General features: G+C 39.2%; 1 long non-coding RNA gene across 2 annotated transcripts in view; it reads right to left on the bottom strand.

The window, feature by feature from the left end:
- Positions 1–4,501: 4,501 nt before the first annotated feature.
- Positions 4,502–20,051, bottom strand: part of LOC138921963 (uncharacterized) — a 53,343-nt gene continuing 37,793 nt past the window's right edge. The window contains exon 5 of one of the 2 annotated variants that reach the window (XR_011435016.1): positions 4,502–7,976. This is a non-coding gene — a long non-coding RNA (uncharacterized lncRNA). Of the gene's footprint in view, positions 7,977–18,492; positions 19,430–20,051 lie in introns of those variants that run through there. The other variant, XR_011435017.1, reaches the window with a different exon arrangement.

The following is a 20,051-nucleotide window of genomic DNA, read 5'->3' as shown; positions in this document are numbered from 1 at the left end:
TGGGATGGAAATTGAATAGAATAGAATGGGAAAACAGGGTGGAAGGGGGAATGGAAATAAATATCTAATGGCACGTGGAACAAAAAATATATATGTAATGTTACATGAGAAAAGGAATGGAATGGAATATACAGTGAAATAAAATATTAAAGAAAATAGGAGGAAATCAGAATTAAATGGGAAGGAATCATAGAATGGAACAGAATGTGCAATGTCCTGAAGTCAATGCTATGAAATTTGCACTACAGATTTAAAAGTACTGGAATGGAGTAGAAACAAACGGAATGAAATTTCGAATGAAATATGGAATACACAAAAAATATCTAGAATACAAGGTTATGAAGGATGAAGTAGACAATAAAAATGAAATGGAGTGGAATATGGAAAACAGATACTGATGAAGTAGAGGATATACTTAAAGAATAAATGGATAGAATGCATTCCAGTCATCTACCACTCTGTAACCGAGTGTCTTGGGACAATGACCATTTGATCCTGCTCAGGCATCCTGTAGAGCTGGAACTCAGGGCAGAGCGGGCATGGCTTGTCTCTGCTCTAGGATGTCGTTGTCTGAGGCCTCAGCTGGCAAAACTTGAATGGCTGTGAGGTCGTGAGGGTAGGACAGCAATCAGTGATGACTCTGATTTTGGACATAGTATCTGGGTGGATGGTGGTGCCACTTGCTGGAATTGGGAAGACTTGCAGATTGGGGACACAGTGGGAATCACTGATTCTCATGGGGAAAATAAATTCTGGAAGAGTAAGTTTTGTTTGCCTCGTGGTTTATATGTTTTCAATGAACATAGAGTATTCTTACATTCAGGAAAATACAGCTATTTGCAGTTTGGAAAGTAGCTAATTTTTAATGTTCAGTTATGATTTAAGCTGTTTTAAGAAACCAGGCTCTCTTGTGTGATGCTGGATGGGGTTATACATTCATAGCACCTTGCCAGATGGAAATTTGGTGAGACATAAAAAGTCATAAACACGAAATCCATTTGACGCTACAATTCGCCTTGTAGGCATTGATTCTAAAGAAATACACTATATTTTATATATATATATATATATATATATATATATATATATATATAAATGTATATGCACACATACTATATATATATGACCACAATGTTACATGATCGAACATGATTATTTTAATGTCATTTATTTTGAAAAATTTGAAACCACCTAAATTTCCAGCAGGATACTGGATGTCCATAGGATAAACTTAAGCAGATTTTATAGGATGTTTTTGAAGAACTTTTAATGCTATTGGAAAATGGCTATTTTATGCCAATAAAAAATAATATACTGATGTGTATGTACATCTATCTATCTATCTATCCATCTTTCTATATACCTAGCATTCTATGTATATTGAAATCTCATTCACTAGAGCAATGGTGCTCATCCAGGGGCATTTTGCCCTCCAGCGGACACTTGGCAAAGTCTGGAGACATTTTTGTTTGTCACAACTGGGGTAAATGGCAAGTGCTACTGGCATCCAGTGGATCAAAGGTAGGGATGCTGCTTAAACTCCCTGAGTGAACAAGGCAGCGTCTTATAACAAAGAATGATCTGGTCCAAAAGATCAGTAGTGTCCAGGTTGGCAAACCCTGCAGTAGAGCATGTAGATAATTCAGAAAAGTTTAAACAAAATTTAAATCATGGGCAATCCCGTCAGTGATCAATAACTACTGTTAAAAATTTGTCATGTGTAGGTGTTAGATTTTCTATGAGAATTTTGTATTTTATAGTCACCAGAGGGGTATGTGTGAAGTGAATTACCTCATTTTTAGAGTTAATTCTTCCTCCGCAATCGACAGATGATTTTCAAATATTAAACATCTTAGTCTTTGCTTAAGAAATGATGTACCTTGCATGTCACCTATACTTCAATTAAAAAAAGGAAATGAAGTACCTTAAGAATTGCAATTTGAGCTCATTTACGTGGAGAGAGATTCCACCAGTATCAATCCATCATCATCTCTCTACCGATTTTCACCTTTCTGATCAAAGGTTTCGTTTCCAACTATTAACATATTTGGTTAAAATAAAGGAAGACTGCAGCCCATAACGCCACGTACCTGATTATACAGGGCAGTGTGGTTGACTAACCAGGTCATGGTAATCTCATTACCCTTCCAGTGACTGGCTTAGGAATGGGAATTCCCCAGTTGTAGTTGATGAGCTATGGATACGTGTCTGCCTGGAGTCTTTGTGGAACATTTTCTCAGCTCTTCAAAAAATACAAGAGATACAACAGATTGTTTACATTAATAATCTAAAAGAATGTATATATTTGATATTATAGTTAATGAATGAATTCAGCATGATTGCTGGATATATGGTCAATATCACAAAATTCAATTGGATTTCTATATACTAGCATTAAAATTGCAAAGAGAAAAATTTTAAAATGCCACTTATTACAGCATCAGAAAACAGCAAACACCTGGGAACTAAACTAACAAAGGAGTCCCAACACCTCTGCCCGCACATAACATAACGTTTCGGGGGAACTTGAAGAAGACCCATGTAAATCAGAGATATATCAAGAGTGAACTGAAGAGAGACTTCTCGTGAAAATGATCCATGGATTCAATGCAATCCCAATCCAATCCCAGCAGAGATTTTGAAAATGGAAATGGGCAGCTGTGTCCGAATTACGTATGGATAACAAAGATCCAAGAAGAGCCGGAGAACAGTCATCCAAACCAAGACTTTCCAGGACTTTTACAGCCAGAGAGCAAGACCAACTATGACGCTAGAATAATTAAGATAGTGTGGGGTGGGCACAGGAATGGACAAATAGACAAAGAGAACAAAGAGAAGGCCCGTACTCAGACTCACACAAGTGCGCTCACCTCATTTACGTCAATTGTGCCACTGCAGTGCTCCGGGGGAAGGAGAGTCTTTTAAATAAGTGGAGCCAGACTAACTGGATAGCCATCCATGTGGGGGATAAAGGGACTTTGACCCCTAAAATTATGCCTACACTAAAACCAATTCCAGAAGTTAAAGCTTATAGAAAATAACGTATGAGCATATCTTTATGACCTTGGAGTAGACGAGGATATTGGAAACAGAACACAAAAAGCACTAACGATACAGGAAAACGTGGATAATTTGGACTTTGCCAAAATAAGGACTTCTGTTCACCAACAGACACATTTAGAGAGCAAAAAGATAAACCTCAGAACGGGAGAAAGATATTTGCAACATGTATATCCCACAAATGCCTTATGTACAGAATGTAATACCACCCAGAATCAAGAAGAAGACAAGACCATGCAATGAAAAATTGGCAAGATATTTGAACAGGACCTTCACAAAACAGGACATCCAACTAACTGACCAACAGACAAATAAAAAGCTGTTCAACCTCTGTCACCAGGGACATGCACGTTAAAATCCCAGTGAGATATCATGAGACGTCCAGCAGAATAGCCAAGACGACTAACAGTGGCAAGGGTTAGTGAGGATACGGAGGAACCCCCTAATGCTGGTGGGAGTGTAAACTGGTACCACCCCTTTGGAAAACTGTTTGGTACTAGCTCTTAAAGCTGAACATGTGCATTCTCTATAACCCAGCAATTCTATCTATATTAATTGTCTATTCCCGCATAACAAACTGCCATAAACTTAGCCACTTAAAAACAACGTCTACTCACTAGCTCACAGTTCTGGAGGTCAGAAGTCCACGTATGGTGTCAATCTTAAAAATAAAGCAGCCAGTTATTTTACCACCAAAACGGAGTTTATTTGGGAATAGCCAGGGAATTGCAATTCAGGACGTGCATGCAATGGCAGACCATAGGCAAATGCATCAACCAAGGGAGAAGAACTTTAATTTGTAGAGGAAAAGAAGAAAATTGGGAGGGGTTGTTTTGAACAAAAGTCCATTGGAGAAAAGCAAGAGTTCATGGTGGTGATGGTTTCTCATGGGCTGAGTTTCTGGGGTAGTCGGTTTCTGTTTGGGATGCAATGTACACTTCTTCCTGTAATTAATGATTTTCCCCTGTTGATGACTTCTTTGTGTTGGGATCTGTAATTGACTGTCTTTCCCGTAATTGACCTCCATTGGTACTGCCTGGGAGCTCCAACTTCTGACTCCCTGACTCCATTTTGAATGAGGATTCTCTTTATTATTTTTCACATTTCCCCTTTTGATCAAGATCTTTCTCTGAAAGCATTGCTGATCAAGAGTCAGGTTCTCTGTGCATAGTGGTTTTGTTCCTCAGTGCCAGGAAGGACCCCTTCTGGTTGTCACGCCCCCCGTTGGAGGGAAAATGCATAGTGGTTGGAAACCATTTAAGCCACGTTTGAGTAACAGGGAAGGTTAGGAGGGAGAACTCCAAGGCATCTCTTATTCAAAGTCTATAGTTGTCCAAGGTTGTAAGCGTCAGAAAATCATTATTTTCATAATAAATCATTTATTATTTATGATAAATACAGCAAAAATAGTGATCAACCATATAAGCTCTTTTTTGGGGGGGGTTGCTTTACTGAAACCTTATAAGCAAGGTACCAGGCCAATTTTTCCAAGCAGTTCCTTAAAGGTGTCTAGTCATTTCTGAATCTATGTACATCTTATTTGAATATGACCTTCTAGTCAAAGCCTTGCTAATGTAGCCGGTATTTCCAATTATGCCCTGTTACAAGAAGAACAGACCTTCAGGGAACCCATGCAAATACATACAGTGTCATGAAAAGAATACTTCATAGTTTCCAAATTCTGGGAGGATCAGGTAGAGAGAAAAAGAGAAATGTTTCAACCCCTTTTGCAGAGATACACTTTAGCAAATTACTGTTAAGTTGTAGATAGCCTGAAGGAGAGGAGAAAAGGGGGTCTCTTACATTTGGGAAACAAAACATCAGAGCAATCAGTCCTCCAGCCAAGTTCCAGAAATTTCCACCCAGTTCAGTGTTATGATCTTAAAGTTATTAAAACCTGTGTTCCAGAGTACTATCAAAGTCTTTTCCATGAATCTCTTTGAAAATGAAACGTATTTGTAAAAGCATCAGAGTAAAACAATAAGTGTCTGTTACTAACAAAAGGCTTAAAACAATAGGCAATGGGTAAATGCAACTGACAAGTAAATTTGAGTACTTTTGTGGCATACATTTTCGATACCAACTACAATTATAGGTAATCACGTTAGCTTAGGACATATCAGATTTTCATGTATTTTATGCAAGTTCTAGAACACTTTTTAGTAACATTCGCCCATACAATATAACCTAAAAAGGTTTATTATTGCTTATTCGAACACACTTCTCATGTAATTTGACATACCAAGTAAGCCTAATTAGTATAATGTCTCTCCTTTTATAAGGAGAAGGAAAGAATCTTTTGAGGTGTCCTAGGTGCCCTCTGAAAAATTCCAAAGTTACATCCAGGTCAAAAAGACTTCACTTAGAATTTGAATATTTGGGGAAGCTTTTCAAAAATATCCAAAGGTTTGGATACTTGACCAAATAGGATCCCTGATCATTATGAAATAATACTTAAGCCTCGATTCGACCAAAGTAAAAGTAAGAGGTTTCAAAGGCAAATACAAAAAGGTTCCATGGTTGTAAGCAAAACTTAACTCCTTTAATGCTAAGAAGACTCAGTTTTCCTAAGTAATTAAAGACCTGATAGGAACAACACAGGAACCTTCTTGATAAAACACAAAATCTCTGTTTTCTAGGCATATTACTTAAAAATAAAGAAGCTTTCACAATCCATTATCAAAAACAGACCAAGAGCCCAGGAATACCTTGTCCTTTCAACAGAAAATAAAGCCAAATTTTAATTTGGCATCAGCTTATTTTGGTATTAAAACTCACTTGAATACATTCACTTTAATCTTCGCCAGCTTGACCACACCTTAAAATTCCCTTCCCCAGATTCCTTTCCACAAACCTTCGACACTCTCTTTTCACATGCAGATTTTGTCCTGTGTTTCCCTCTTCCCCTTTCCAAAACAACCAGCCTCTCTTTAGGGCAAAATTACTTTCTTTTCCCTCAACAAAATGCATTTCCATTCCTTATACCCTCTTTTATCAAAACACACATCTTACTTTCTTTACATACAGAGATGTTTCCCTTATTAGTACGTGTATTGATTATAATTCTTCACCCTTAGAATCCTTAATTCTCAGTGAAAAACAAAGAAGTAAGCAATTTTGAACTATTTTAGCATTTTTCAGCTTTGTGAACTTAGAAATATCTTTTACGAATTTCTAGAAACGTCCTTTTTCATAGAAAATTTCTCAGTGTAGTATAAAATGTGTTCGCTAAAGATTCAAATATCTTTAGCTTCTGTGCAATAAGAAGCCAAGAGAAGACTAACCTATGTTAAGAGATTGACATTCATCTTAGTTTGAGATGATTTAGATATCCAATGACCATCCCTTATTTAGTTTAACTTAGTATAAACTTTGATCTTATTTAAATTCATTTAAATTAATTGCTTTTAACAATCATGCTCTGATTTGACATTAAATAGCCAACCATCCTCTTCAGTTACTTTCTTGCTGACAGATTTTGTAACAGAGATAAAATGAGCTTAATAAACCCAGGTAGAATGACAGTTGTATGTCTGCATTATATTCAGCACTGATAACTCTAAAGGACATGCCTGTTTCAATTAAACCAAGAACCTTAAGCTAGCTTTTATTTACTAAAGATTAATCCTCAATCGTGTAAACTGGAAAACATTTGGGTAAGTTTCTGTTATATTTCTGAGGTTATGCATACTTACTTTATAAGCGCTTAATTTCAAGCCAATTCAATAGGGCTCTTTTACAAATCAATCTTAGCAATACCACCCAGAGGTTAAAAAAAAATCACATATGTGCCTAGACATACATGACATGTAGACAGACACAGAGACCTTATAGCTTTCGTTTTAAACATTTCAGCCATGTCTCAGGTACAAAGTTCAAAGGCACAGTTGGGTGCAAATTGTGTTTCTGGCAGACGGATGAAGTTAAGGTTACTCACTCACATGGCCAGAGTTTCAGCACCAGAGGTGGTGCAGAAGCAAAGGAGGCAGATGGGATTGGAGGTAGGGCCTGAGCATAAGACAAAGAAACCAGGGGGAAGGGAAGGAGAGGCCTCAGAAGCCGTTTTATTCTCCCTCAGTTTTTCAGCTGTTTTGGCTAGTTTAGATACAGTATCTTGCAGTGAGACAATTTTAGAGCTCTGTGCACACTTGGAAGCCTCCAGGTACCAATTAAAATCAACGTATCACTTGTTCTGCTTAATTTTAGAGCTGCGGTCTTCCAATTTGTTTTTTAAGAAAAATGAGTTTAGGGAGATCTAAAGTTCCCCATAATGGCCACTGTAATTCCAAACTACTCTTGGTCAGTTTGGCCCATTTAGTTAGAAACGTGCATGCAGGGGGCCCAAAGTTCTCAAGTATAAACTCAGCTGGGGTCCCTGAAGGAGGGTTTCCCTCCGAACATTTAGGTGATCGGGGTCCCATTTCTGAAATTTCCTCTGAAAACCCGAGGAAGTTGCTAAGGTCCTAGCCCTCATCCCCAAAAGCATCTAAAAACAAAAGACAGTTGTCGGATTCTCATCCCTGATTCCAAAAGGAATCTGGAAACCAAAGAAAAACACCTGGATTTTCAGCAAGCCCGAGCCCCAAAAGGAGCTGTGCTGCCTTCAGAAAACAATTGAATGCTCACCAAGGATAATGCCTTGAGCCCAAGGACAGAGCCTCGAACCGAACGGACAAAGTCCCTCCCTCGAGAGGACAAAGCCTCTCCGGATCCCAAATAAAGTCAGAGGCTCAGATCCCCAGGGGCGTGGAGCCCGAAATCCAAGAGGGGACTCACCAACCTGAAAGCAGGCAGCGACTCCTGGAAACAATGAATTCAAGGGCCTCGGTGTGAGTACCTTGCTTGGCTCCAGGGCGCATCGTCTCTCGAGGGGTCACCTCCTTTGGATCCCACCTCATGACACCATTTATGTCAACCTTAAAAATAAAACAGCCAGTCATTTTACCAGCAAAACAAATTTATTCAGGAATAACCAAAGAATTGCGATTTTGGACGTGCGTGCTACAGTCGACCACAGGGAAATCCAACACACAAGGCAGAGGAATGTTATTTCATACAGACAAAGGAGGAACTTGGGTGCGGTTATTTTAAACCAAAGTCCATTGGAGAAAAGCAAGAGTTCAGGGTGGTGATGGTTTCTCACAGGCTGAGTTTCTGGGGTAGTCATTTTCTGTTTGGCTTCCTGACTCCACTTTAGATGAGGTTTCCCTTTACTAATTTTCATAGTGGCATGACTTTGTTCTCTGCTCAGTGTTTCACCAGGTGAAATCATGTGTTTGCCAGGCTGTGTTTCTTTGTGTAGGCACTGAGGAAGAATCCACTTCCAAGCCCACTGAAGTTATTGGCAGAATTCAGTCCCACTCTGAGCTCCTAGAGGCCACCCATAGTTCCTTACCACATGGACCATGCTGTACATCCTCTCATGCTTGAGTCTCTCAGAAGAGGCCTAGGCCGTTTTAAGGGCTCACCTTCTTAGGCCTGGCCCACCCAAGATAACCTCCTTATTTGAAGGTCCACTGATATGGGACCTTAATACATCTGCAAAATCTCTTTTCCCTTTTAATGTAACATAATCACACGAGTGATGTCGCATCAAATTTACGGGCTCCTCTCACACTCAGTGGGAGAGGATTATGCAAGGGCAAGGGTCATTAGTGGTCATCTTAGAATTCTGCCTACTAGTCTGCCCTGTGGCTCCCGGTGGTCCAATCTGTCCCACACACAAAACTCATTCACCACATTCGACAGTCTCCAAATGTCTCATGGTATTATGGCATCAGCTCAATTCCAAAAGCTCATCGGAATCGCATCGCCTCAACCATCTAAATCAGGTATGGATGACGTTCCTGGGTATAATCCGTGTAGTACAACTCCTGGGGCACAATCTTTCTCCCACTGGGTACCAGTGACGCTACAGTGACAAGCTGTGTTCCCCCAACACACTGTGGTGGGACGGGCAGAGGATAACAGCTATAAACATTCTAGTTTAATATGGAGCGAAATGGAAGGCAGAATGCAGTTCGAGTCCCAGAGCACTTTGGAAATCCAGCCGGGAAAACACCAGACAGAACTCTCTGATGAAGTTTTAAAGCCTGGAATAATCCTTGGTAGCTCTGGGTTCTGCCCTCCAGACCCTTAGTTCCGCCCTCTGAGCCACCCTTTCTTTTTCATGAAAGGTCGCAGGTGTTTGCAGCGGAGTAGTCCTTATCTGCCTGCTCTCTGCCAGTAGAATATTAGAGGTCCAACAGCCTCTTCCATTTTGTACCTTCTCTTTCCCTTTGAGTCCAAGCTTGCCGTGTTCCTGCTGATGGAAGTTTCTCCAGAACCCCGTGGGGCTTGTGTGAATTTCACTGGCATTCACTCTTTTACACAAAAGCCCCACCCATACATTGGTTCAAGGCAATCCCTTCTTCATGGGGGTCCTGCTGGGATGACCTAGGGACAGCAACCTTGAGCTTCCCAGAGGCCCTCCAGCGTAGTTAAGAAAAATCTGCAAGACACCCTTTTAGTCTCTTGAAAGGGCTTTTGTGGGACTGAATACTCTGAACTTTTGGTCTTTCTGAGCTTTCAGTAGAAGTTTGTGCAGCCAAACCCTTGGCTTTTCCTCTACATCACATCTTGAGAAGCAACCTCTTAATGTTATCTATCTTCCTTCCTTTCTCTGTCTTGCTTTCTCAAAGAGAAGGAATGGACTCAATTTGACTCTTCCCAGAGGACTCTCCACAGGGATGTGACGCTGGAGAATTATGGAAACCTAATCTCACTTGGTATGTGAAATGTACCCTCTTTCCTGTGTTCTATTTTAACATTTTGGGATAGTCTTCCTTTTTCCGGGCTTTATCTCTTGCGCCGTATCTATCTTTTAGTATTAAATCACCCACTCAACATACATTGAGTGCCTACTGTATGCAAGGCACTGTGCTAGGTTTTGGAGATATGAATCACCTTACCTGAAATAGCATTCCCATAATTTTCTACCGTCTTGCCAGATCTACTTTTTCTTCACAGGGTACTGCTGGCTTACATTTCTTTGTTCCTTTGTTACTGTCTGTCTCCCATATTAAAATAAGTCCCATGAAGGCAGAGACTCTGTCTTTTGTGCTAACCAGTGCATCCTAGATACGTAGAATAAGCCCTGGCACACAGCAGATGCTCAAAAAAAATTGGTTGAATGAGTTCTGAGATACAAGGCATTACCCTTGCCATTGATGTCCTTGTCCTCAAAAAGCTCACAGCTTTGTAAGGGAGACAACAGCGCTGAAATACTTGCACTTTCCTGAGTACACCAGGCTCTCGTAGCAGCTGTCTTGCTGCTTGCTACACATCCTTCAAGGTTCAGCATTTTATGTCTGCCTCCTTTCCATATATTCAACTAACATTTCCTGATGGCCCACACCATTCCGGGGACTGTCACATTTGCCAGGGAACTGGAGAGTGCTGACAAGAATAAAAGCATTCTAATCTGTGCCCCACGGGAGCTTAGTCTAGAGAGGCATACAGGCAAGGACGGTATTATGTGATAGATGCTGTGGTAGACGGAAGCACTGGGCCCGATGGAAGCCCAGAGGAGGGGCTTGAAACTTGTCCTAGGGAAGATCAGGGGAGACTTTCCGGAAAATGAAGTGTTTGAGCTAAATTCTAAGGGATGGACTCATGAATTCCACTTCATCCATCAAATATTTAGTGAGCGCTTACTCTGTACCAAGCCCTATTCTAAGGGCTGGCAATGCAGTCTTAACAAAACGGATACAAATAGCACCCTCGTAAAGCCTATTTTCTGGTGGAGGATGAAGTGGAATTAGCCAGATCAGGGAGGAAAATCAGTTCCAGCTGAAGGAGCCATGTGACTAAAGACCTGGGAGCTAACAAAAGCCAAGTTTGTTGGAGAAGCTCCAAGCATCAAGTTGTTCAGTATGGCTGGAGGGGAGAGGACAGAGCGGGAGTGGTGAGACTTAATGCTTTAGAGGGCACCAGGGACAGATCGTGCATGGCCACGTATGCTGTTCTCAAGAGGCTGTATCCCAAGGGCAGGGGAGGGCCAGCAGGTATTTTCAGTAGGAAATGACATTTTCATCTGGGAAGGCTTTCCTGACCATCTCGTCCCCTCCTGTCTACCATCTGAGTTAGATCTTCTCTTCTGTTCCCAGTACCTCCCTGTGATCACCTCATCGTAGCACCATAAGAGCTATGCGTAACTTTTCATTGGGAAATATAATGCATGGACAGAAAAATATATAAAAGATGATGTGTAGGATATAATGGATAATGATGAAATGAACGTCAAAATAACCACCACCTACTCAAGGACAGATTTTTTTCCATCTATATTAAAATTTGTCTATGTTTTTAAAATTGTGATAACTTTGCTTTTACTGTTAGGGAAATACTGCCCTCATATTATGAGTTAAGATGTGTTTCACACTCTCCTATATCATGGAAGAGTTTGTGAATAATTGCTTCTTTCTTCTTTATGTGTTTGGTATACTTGTCCAGTGAAGCCATCTGGACAGGGACTTCCCTTTGTGGGAAATTTTTTTTATTACTAAATTGATACATTTACTCGTTATAAGTGTATTTAAATTTTCTGTTTCTTCTTGAGTCAGTTTTGGTAGTTTGTGTCTTTCTAGCAATTTGTTCACTTCATTTAAGTTATGTAATTTGTTGGCGTATTATTTCCTTATAATTCTGTTTATTTCTGTAAGGTCAGGAGTAATATCTCCTCGTTTAATCTGATTTTAGTAATCTGTATCATCTTTCTCTTATTATTCGTCAGTCTGACTAAAGTTTGTCTGTTTTGTCTATCTTTGCAATGAAACTTATTTTGGTTTTATTTGTATTCTCCATTGTTTTTCTGTTCTCTATTTCATTAAGTTCCTCCATAACCCTTATTATGTCCTTTGTCTGCTTGCTTTAGGTTTGGTTTCCTCTTCTTCTTTTCATTATTTTAAGGTGGAAAGTTAGGTTTTTTATTTGACATCTTTCTTTCAATATAAGCTTTTAAAGCTATAAACTTCCCACTAAGCACTTATTTAACTGCATCCCATAACTTTTGGTATATAGTGTCTTCATTTTCACTCATCTCAAAGTATTTTCTATTTTCTGTTCTGAATTTTTCTTTGACTCATAAGCTACTTGTTAGGGGGTTGTTTAATTTCCATATATTTGCAGATTTCCAAAATTTCCTGCTGTTATTAATTTCCATTTTTCCTCCACCGTGATCAGATAACATACCTTGCATGATTTCAATCTTTTTAAAATTTACCAAAGCTCTAACTTATGGTGTATTCTGGAATTTTTCTATGTATGCTCAAGAAGTATGTGTATTCTAACGTTTTTGGTTAGAGTGATAGATATCTGTTAGATCTAATTTGCGTATAGTTTTGTTCAAACCTTCTATTTCCTCATTGATCTTATGCATGGCTGTTGCATCATTATTGCATGTATACTACTGAAGTCTCCAGTTTTTATTGTTGACTCTTCTATTTCTTCCCTCAATTCTGTACGCCTTTGCTTCACATATTCTGGAGCTTTGTTTTTAGGTGGATAAATGTTATAACTTCCTTATGATTGAACTTTTTTCATTATAAAACATTACCCTTTATTTCTAGTAATATTTTTAGCTTTTGAAAGCCTAACTTTCTGCCATTAGTATAGCCACCAGAGCTTTTTATGACTGCTGCTTGCATGATGCATGTTTTTCCATCCTTTTTCTTTTAAGCTATTTGTATCTTTGAATCAAAAGTATGTCTCTTGTAGATAGCACATGTTTGGATCACTTTTCTCCATGGAAATTATTATTTTTTCAGTTTTATTGAGATATAATTGACATACATCACTGTCTGAGTTTCAGGTGTAAAGCTTAAAGGTTTAACTTACATATATTGTGAGCTGGTTACCAAAATAAGTTTAGTTATTATCCATCATCTCTTAGAGATACAGTAAAAAGAAATGGAAAACTCTTTTTTTCTCTTGTAATGAGAACACTTAGGATTTACTCTCTTAACAACTTTCATATCTATCATACGCCAGTCGTAACTATAGTCATCATGTTGTACATAATACCTCTAGTACTTATTTATCTTACAACTGGAAGTTTGTACCTTTTGACCACCTTCCTCCAATTCCCACTCCCGCACCCTCTGCCTCTGCTCACCACACGCCTGATCTCTTTGTCTATGAGTTTTTGTTTCTTTAAGATTTCACATACAAGTGAGACATATAGTATTTTTCTTTCTCTATCTGACTTATTTCACTTAACATAATACCTTCAGGGTCCCTCCATGTTGTCACAAGTGGTAGAATTTCCTCATTTTTTTAATTGCTGAATAATATTCCATTGTGAGTGTGAATATATACATACATACATATATATATATATATATATAGGTTTTACAACTTCTTTATCCATTCGTTCATTGACGGACACCTAAGCTGTCTCCATGTCTTTCCTATCGTACATAATGCTGCTACGACCATGGGGGTGCAGTATCTTTTCGAGTTAGTGTTTTCGTTTCCTTTGGATATAGTCCCGGAAGTGGAATCATTGGATCACATGGTAGTTCTATTTTTAATTTTTTGAGGATCCTCCGAATTGTTTTCAATAGTGGCTGTGCCAATTTACATTCCCACCAAGAGTGCGCAAGGGTTCCCTTTTCTCACATCCAGACCAGCATTTGTTATCTCTTGTCTTTTGGATGATGGCCATTCTAGTAGGGGTGAGGTGATATCTCATTGTGGCCTCAATTTGCATTTCCCTAATGACTAGCGATGTTGAGCTTCCTTCATATACCTGTTGGCCTTTCATATATCTTCTTTGGAGAAATGTCTATTCAGGTCCTTTGCCATTTTGTAATTGGATTATTTGTTTTTTGCTGTTGAGTTGAATGAATTCTTAATCTATTTTGGATATTCACCCCTTACCAGACATATGGTTTACAAATAATTTTTCCCTTTCTGTAGGTTTTCTTTTCACTTTGTTTATGGTGTGTTTTGTCGTTCAGATGCTGTTTAGTTTGATGTAGTCCAATTTATTTTTGATTTTGTTGCTTGTGTTTTAGGTGACATATCCAAAAACTCAGTACCAAGCCCCATGTCAAGGAGCTTTATCCTTATATTTTCTTCTAGGAGTTTAATGTCTTACATTTAAATCTTTAATCCATTTCGAGTTAATTTTTGCGAGTGGTTGAAGGTATGGGTCCAGTTTCACTCTTTCACATGTGGATATCCAATTATCCTAGCACTGTTTATTGAAGAGACTGTCTTTTCTCCACTGAGTATTTTGGCTCCACTGTCAAATATTCATTGAGTGTAATATACTTGGGTTTATTTCTGGGCTCTTGATTCCATTTCATTGGTGTATGTGTCCATTTTTATGCCCCTGCCATACTGCTTTGATGACTATAACTTTATAGTACAGATTGAAATTAGGAAGTGTGTGGCTTCCACTTTGTTCCTCTTTCTCAGGTTTTCTGTGCCTACTGGAGGTCTTTTGTGGTTCCATATAAATTTTAGGAATGTTTTTCCTACTTCCATAAAATATGCCTTTGGAATCTTGATAGGAAGTGACTGAACCTATAGATGGTTTTTGGTAGTATTGATGTTTTAACAATGTTAATTCTTCCAATGCAGGAACACAAGGTACTCTTTCATTTACTGTGTCCTCTTTGATTTTTTCATCAATGTCTTCTAGTTTTCAGAGTAGAGACCTTTTACCTCCTTAGTTAAATTTATTGCTAACTATTTTATTGCTTTTGATGCTATTGTAAATGGGATCAATTTCTTATTTCTTTTTCAGAAAATTCATTGTTAGTGTATAGAAACACGACAGAGTTTTTTTTTGAAGATTCACCCTGAGCTAACATCTGTTGCCAATCTTCCTCTTTTTTTTTCCCCTCCCCAAAGCCCCAGGACATGGTTGTATATCCTAGTTGTAAGTCTTTCCAGGTCTTCTATGTGAGCCACCACCACAACATGGCCACTAACAGATGAGTGGTGTGGTTCTATGACTGGGAAGTGAACCCAGGGCACCAAAACAGTGAGCGCCGAACCTTAACACACACCTAGGCCATCAGGCCTGGCTCACCCTTGTCTTATTTCTGATCTTAGGGGAAAAGCTTTCAACCTTTCATCATTGAGTATGACGTTAGGTGTAGGATTTGGTTCTTTTTGCCCCTCTTTTTCTGCCTTCTCTGGTTTTAATTGAGCTTTTCATATGACTCCATTATTCCCTCGCTTAGCATATCACTTTTAATTCTTTTTAAATTGTTCTTAGTGGTTGCCATGGAGTTTACAATATACACTTTTACTAATCTAAGGCCACCTTCAAATAACACTGTACGGCTTTGTGTGTAGTACGGGTACCTTATAAAAGAGCATTCCCAGTTCCTCCCTCCCGTTGCTTGGGACGCTTCTGTCCATCATTTCGCTTATCTACATGCTATAATCACCCACTATGTGGTCACTATTATCTTTTAGAAAACAGTTATGTTTTAGATGACACAAGAATAAGAAACATAGAAGATGTTATTTACATCCATTTAATACTTCGTTGACCCCCTTCCTTTCTTCAGGTAGACCCAAGTTCCTGACCTATATGATTTTCCTTCTGCCTGAAGAACGTCACTTATCATTTCTGGGAAGGCAGGTTTCCTGGAGATTACCTTGCTTAACTTTTACTTGTCTGAGAAAGTCTTTATTCCGTGTTCACTTTTGAATGACAACTTTCTGGAAATAGAATTACAGGTGGGTGGTTTTTCTTTTCAATCAACACTTGAAATATTTCACTCTTCTCTCTTCTTCTTTGCATGGGTCCTGATGAGAAGTCGGCTGTACTCCTTGTCCATATTCCTCAATAGGTAAAGTGTTTTCCTCCTCCAGCTTATTCTTTCAACATTTTTATTAGTTTTTAGTTTTATGCAGTTTGAATATAACATGTCTAGATGTGCATGCGCGCGTGTGTGTGTGTGTGTGTGTGTGTGTGTGTGTGTGTATTTAGTATATATACTGCTGGTATTTACTATGATTCCTGAATCTGTGATTTGCTATCTATAATTTCTTTTGGGAGTTCTTGACCCATATTCTTTCCAATATTCATTCTTCTCTGTTATTTCTACCTTCTGTCCTTTTTTGGTATTTGGATTAACGCATCAAACTTTTTCCAATTTCACATGGCGGGATGTTAAGTTACATGCTTTTCCTGATTTTATCCTCTTTGCACTTCTGTTAGAAAAGTTTTATTGACCTATGACCTAGCTTCAAGTTCACTGATTCTTTCCTGGGTCATGAAGAATCTACTAATGAGCCCCTCACTTCTGTTACTGTGCTTTTATTTTCTAGCATTTCCTTTTAATCCTTTCTCAGAATTTCCATGTCTCTGCTGTGGGGGATCAGAATTTGGCACCCCAAAATGTGTCTCTTTGGCTTATTTTAAGAACAAAAGACTCTGAAAGAAACTGTCACCTTCTCCCTCACTGCCTAAAAGAATTTAAGATAGAAGGCCTGTTCCAGGAAGGAGCTAATAATGTAAGAGAACTATAGTATACTATAAACTAGGTGTGACAGACAGGGAGGAACCTAACAAGGACCTTTCAATCTAAGTCCTCCCCATCTCTCATTGTCTTTGTGAGGCGTGGGCAACACTTGTTTATCAAACATTTGCTTTTCCGTCTCCATGTACGTTGCCTTCCTCCCCTTTGAAGTCCCAAACCACTACCCACAACGTCCTCCTTTGTCCTTCGTTGAAGATGGTATTGAAGGTAGTGGCTTCCACTATTTTGGGGAGTTACTCACTTTTCCTGGGTTTCTCCCACGTATACGTTATTAAATTTATTCGATTTTCTCCTCTTATTCTGTCTCATGTCAATTTAATTCTTAGACTAGCCAGAAGGACCTAGAGGGTAGAGGAATAGTTCGTCCTTCCCTAGACTGCTTACATTACCCATCTGCTTTTGTGTGCTGTCTATTTTTCCGTTAGAATCCTTAACATCTTAATCACAGTTATTTTAAATTTCCTGATTGACAATTCCAAAATGAGTGTTATATCAGAGATTGGTTCTAATGCTTGCCTTTTCTCTCCATTCTCTCAGTTTTTGGCCTGCTTTGTAATGTTTTTGTTGAAAGCCAGAAAATTTCTTTTGGGTAATTAGGACCTGATGTAACTAGGCATTTAGTGTGAATATTTATGTTAATCTGGCTAGGGGCTAGGCTGTGTTTTATGTTTGCTGCAGTATGACTGCCAGAGGTCTCCAGTGCTCTAGTGGCCTTATTTCGGTCCCCTCTTTTGAATTTGGGCTTCGCAAAGCACTCCTGCTCAGAGAGAATCTGTGTTTTTGAAGCGCTTTCAGTTATAACCCACTGGTATTTCTCTAGAAGCCCATTGATGTGGTGATAAGGCGTGGGGGAGGGGGAGAATTCCACAGCTTCATGACTAAATCTCAGTCTTTTAGAGGGACTGTGTCGCTGGGCTGCAACCTTCACAAGTGTTTCTCCAGGGGCATTACCTTCTCCCCGTGACCTCTATCCTTTCCCTGGCTGCAGTATTCCCACATTATTTCCTGGAAGCCTTGGCCCCTACTCACTTTTCTGTTTCCCTTAGGTGAGACAGGAGGGCTAGAGTGGGCTGGGGCGGGAGCAATAGCTTTCTTCCACCTAGGATAAGGGTCTAGCAAAGCCTTTTCCCTGGAGAGTACTCCTTTGTCATGGAAGACTCTGGCGGTATTTTGACAATGATTACTCTCTTTCTCTCTCCCAGACACAAAAACAAGGGCATCTTTCTCAGATCTCCACCAGGAAAATCTGTTTCCTGGTGTGAAAGTCCATGAAGTTGTGGATGCCCCCTAAGAGTGCAGTATGGGGCGGGGGGTGGGTAGGGGGAGCAGATTCTCACTTTCCTGCTAGTCCACACTCAGCCTCAAGAAATTCATCTTATTTACCATTTAAATGTTCTTACCAGATTATGACTACAGAGGATTCTGATTCAGGGAGGCAGATCTCGGTTTTGACACTCTGGATTCCACTCTTGCGCCAGAGTTTACGTGGTGGTTTGCCCTGCCAGCTCAGTTCTGTGAGGAGTCTAAAATATAGGTGGATTCAGTTTTTCCAGCGTTTTCTTGTTTTAAGGATGGGATTGGTGATCTCTGCCCTCTCTATATGTTGGGGCTGAAACCAGAAGCTTTATTTGTGACCATTTTTGAAATATGCCACAATCAGTATAAGCCTATGAGTTTCAAATATCATGGTAAGTACCAACAGAAGTAGAGAAACGTTGAAAGTAGTTGTCTCAGGGAGCCAGTAGGAGGAGGCTATGTGTGGTGGGATTGGGTGAGGTTTGGGAGGGGCGCAGGATTTAGAATCAGGTGATTTCTGTTTTTGTTCAACACTTGTGTTATTATTTAGCCTTTAAAATGATACACATATATGACTTAAGAAAATTTAATAATAGGTTGTGCATTTTATGTAGAAATAGTCTATAGAAATTTTACATCGGAGAATACATGGTAATTCTAAGCCTGATTTCAAGAAGATTAAATAAACACCCTCAATACATACAATTGCTAAAACAGCTATTCTCTCTCCTTTATTGATGTCAATTGTCACTATTTGTTAACTGATATGTATGTGTAGGTGAGGAAGAACTATTCCTCTACCCTCTAGGTCCTTCTGGTTGGGCTAAGAATTAAATTGACATGAGACAGAATAAGAGGAGAAAATCAAACAAATTTAATAACGTGTATACGTGGGAGAAACCCAGGAAAAATGAGTAACTTGCAAAAATGGTGGAAGCCACTACCTTCAATACCATCTTCAACGAAGGACAAAGGATGATGTTGGGGGTAGTGGTTTGGGACTTCAAAGGGGAGGAAGGCAACTTACATGGAGGTGGAAAAGCAAATGTTTGATAAACAAATGTTGACCACGCCTTGCCAAGACAATGATAGATGGGGAGGACTTTGATTGAAAGGCCCTTGTTAGGTTCCTCCCTGTCTGTCACACCTAGCTTATATTATACTATAGTTATCTCACAGTGTTTGCTCCTTTCTCAAACAGGCCTTCTATCTTTAATTCTTTTAGGCAGCTGAGGGAAGGTGAAACTTTCCTCCAGAGTCTTTTGTTCTCAAAAATAGTCAAGCCAAATAGATACATTTTGTGCTGGTAAATCCCATCCCTCACAGTCCCCACTTTGAAAGTTTAAGAAGTTTCACAGTCCAGAAGCTGAGTTGGTAGATTGTTCCATCTCATTGAACCAGTCTCTTAGTCCTGACGATAGGTCAGTCTAGTTAAATTCATTTTAGAAGGTGGTGATGTGGGTGGGCTCCCAAAGTTAGGCGTATATAGTGTAAGCAAGCAAGCAGGTATTTAATAAGAAGCATTTCTATGGAAACAAACAAAAAAAAAAAACAAAGTTAATGGTTGGAGCAAATTATAAACCAGTTTCTGAGCCCATGGGGCAGCCAGTCAAGATTTCTAGACGTCAGGGTCGAAGCATCTTTTGCAGTTTGAAATGTCTTTGATGATGCCATCGGAAGTTCAGGCATCTCTTGAGTGGCTTACACAGCAACAGGCATGCTATCGTGGTGATCTCTCTTAAGCTTACTATGTTGTCAAGCTTCAGTTTGCAAGGATTCAGGAAGAAGTGCGGTTTCAGTTCTCAAGGATTCCAAATGGAAATGATGAAAAACATTGAAAATGTTAGTTTGCAGATTTGGAGCTAGCTTTTTCAGGAGACTAGAAGAATTCAGGATCCAGTCCAGTTTACAAGATCCAGGTAGAAAACAATAAGCTCAAGGAAAATTAACAGAACTAGAATGTGTAATATAGGTTTCTATTGAAACATAATTTTTTCCCTTTAAAATCACCCTCATTTTTACCAAATATAGCCCAATTAAGACAAACCTGTTTGCAAAATAAGTCTAGTTTCAATAACATTGGTCCAATTATTTACATAAGCACAGCAAGAAAAGCAATTGATCACATAGGCTCTTTTAAACCTGCTT

The sequence above is a fragment of the Equus caballus genome, chromosome X, assembly GCF_041296265.1.
Source record: "Equus caballus isolate H_3958 breed thoroughbred chromosome X, TB-T2T, whole genome shotgun sequence".
Taxonomy (NCBI): Eukaryota; Metazoa; Chordata; class Mammalia; order Perissodactyla; family Equidae; genus Equus; species Equus caballus.
Note: the sequence above shows the minus strand (reverse complement) of the source record. Positions and strands in the feature narration are given on the sequence as shown.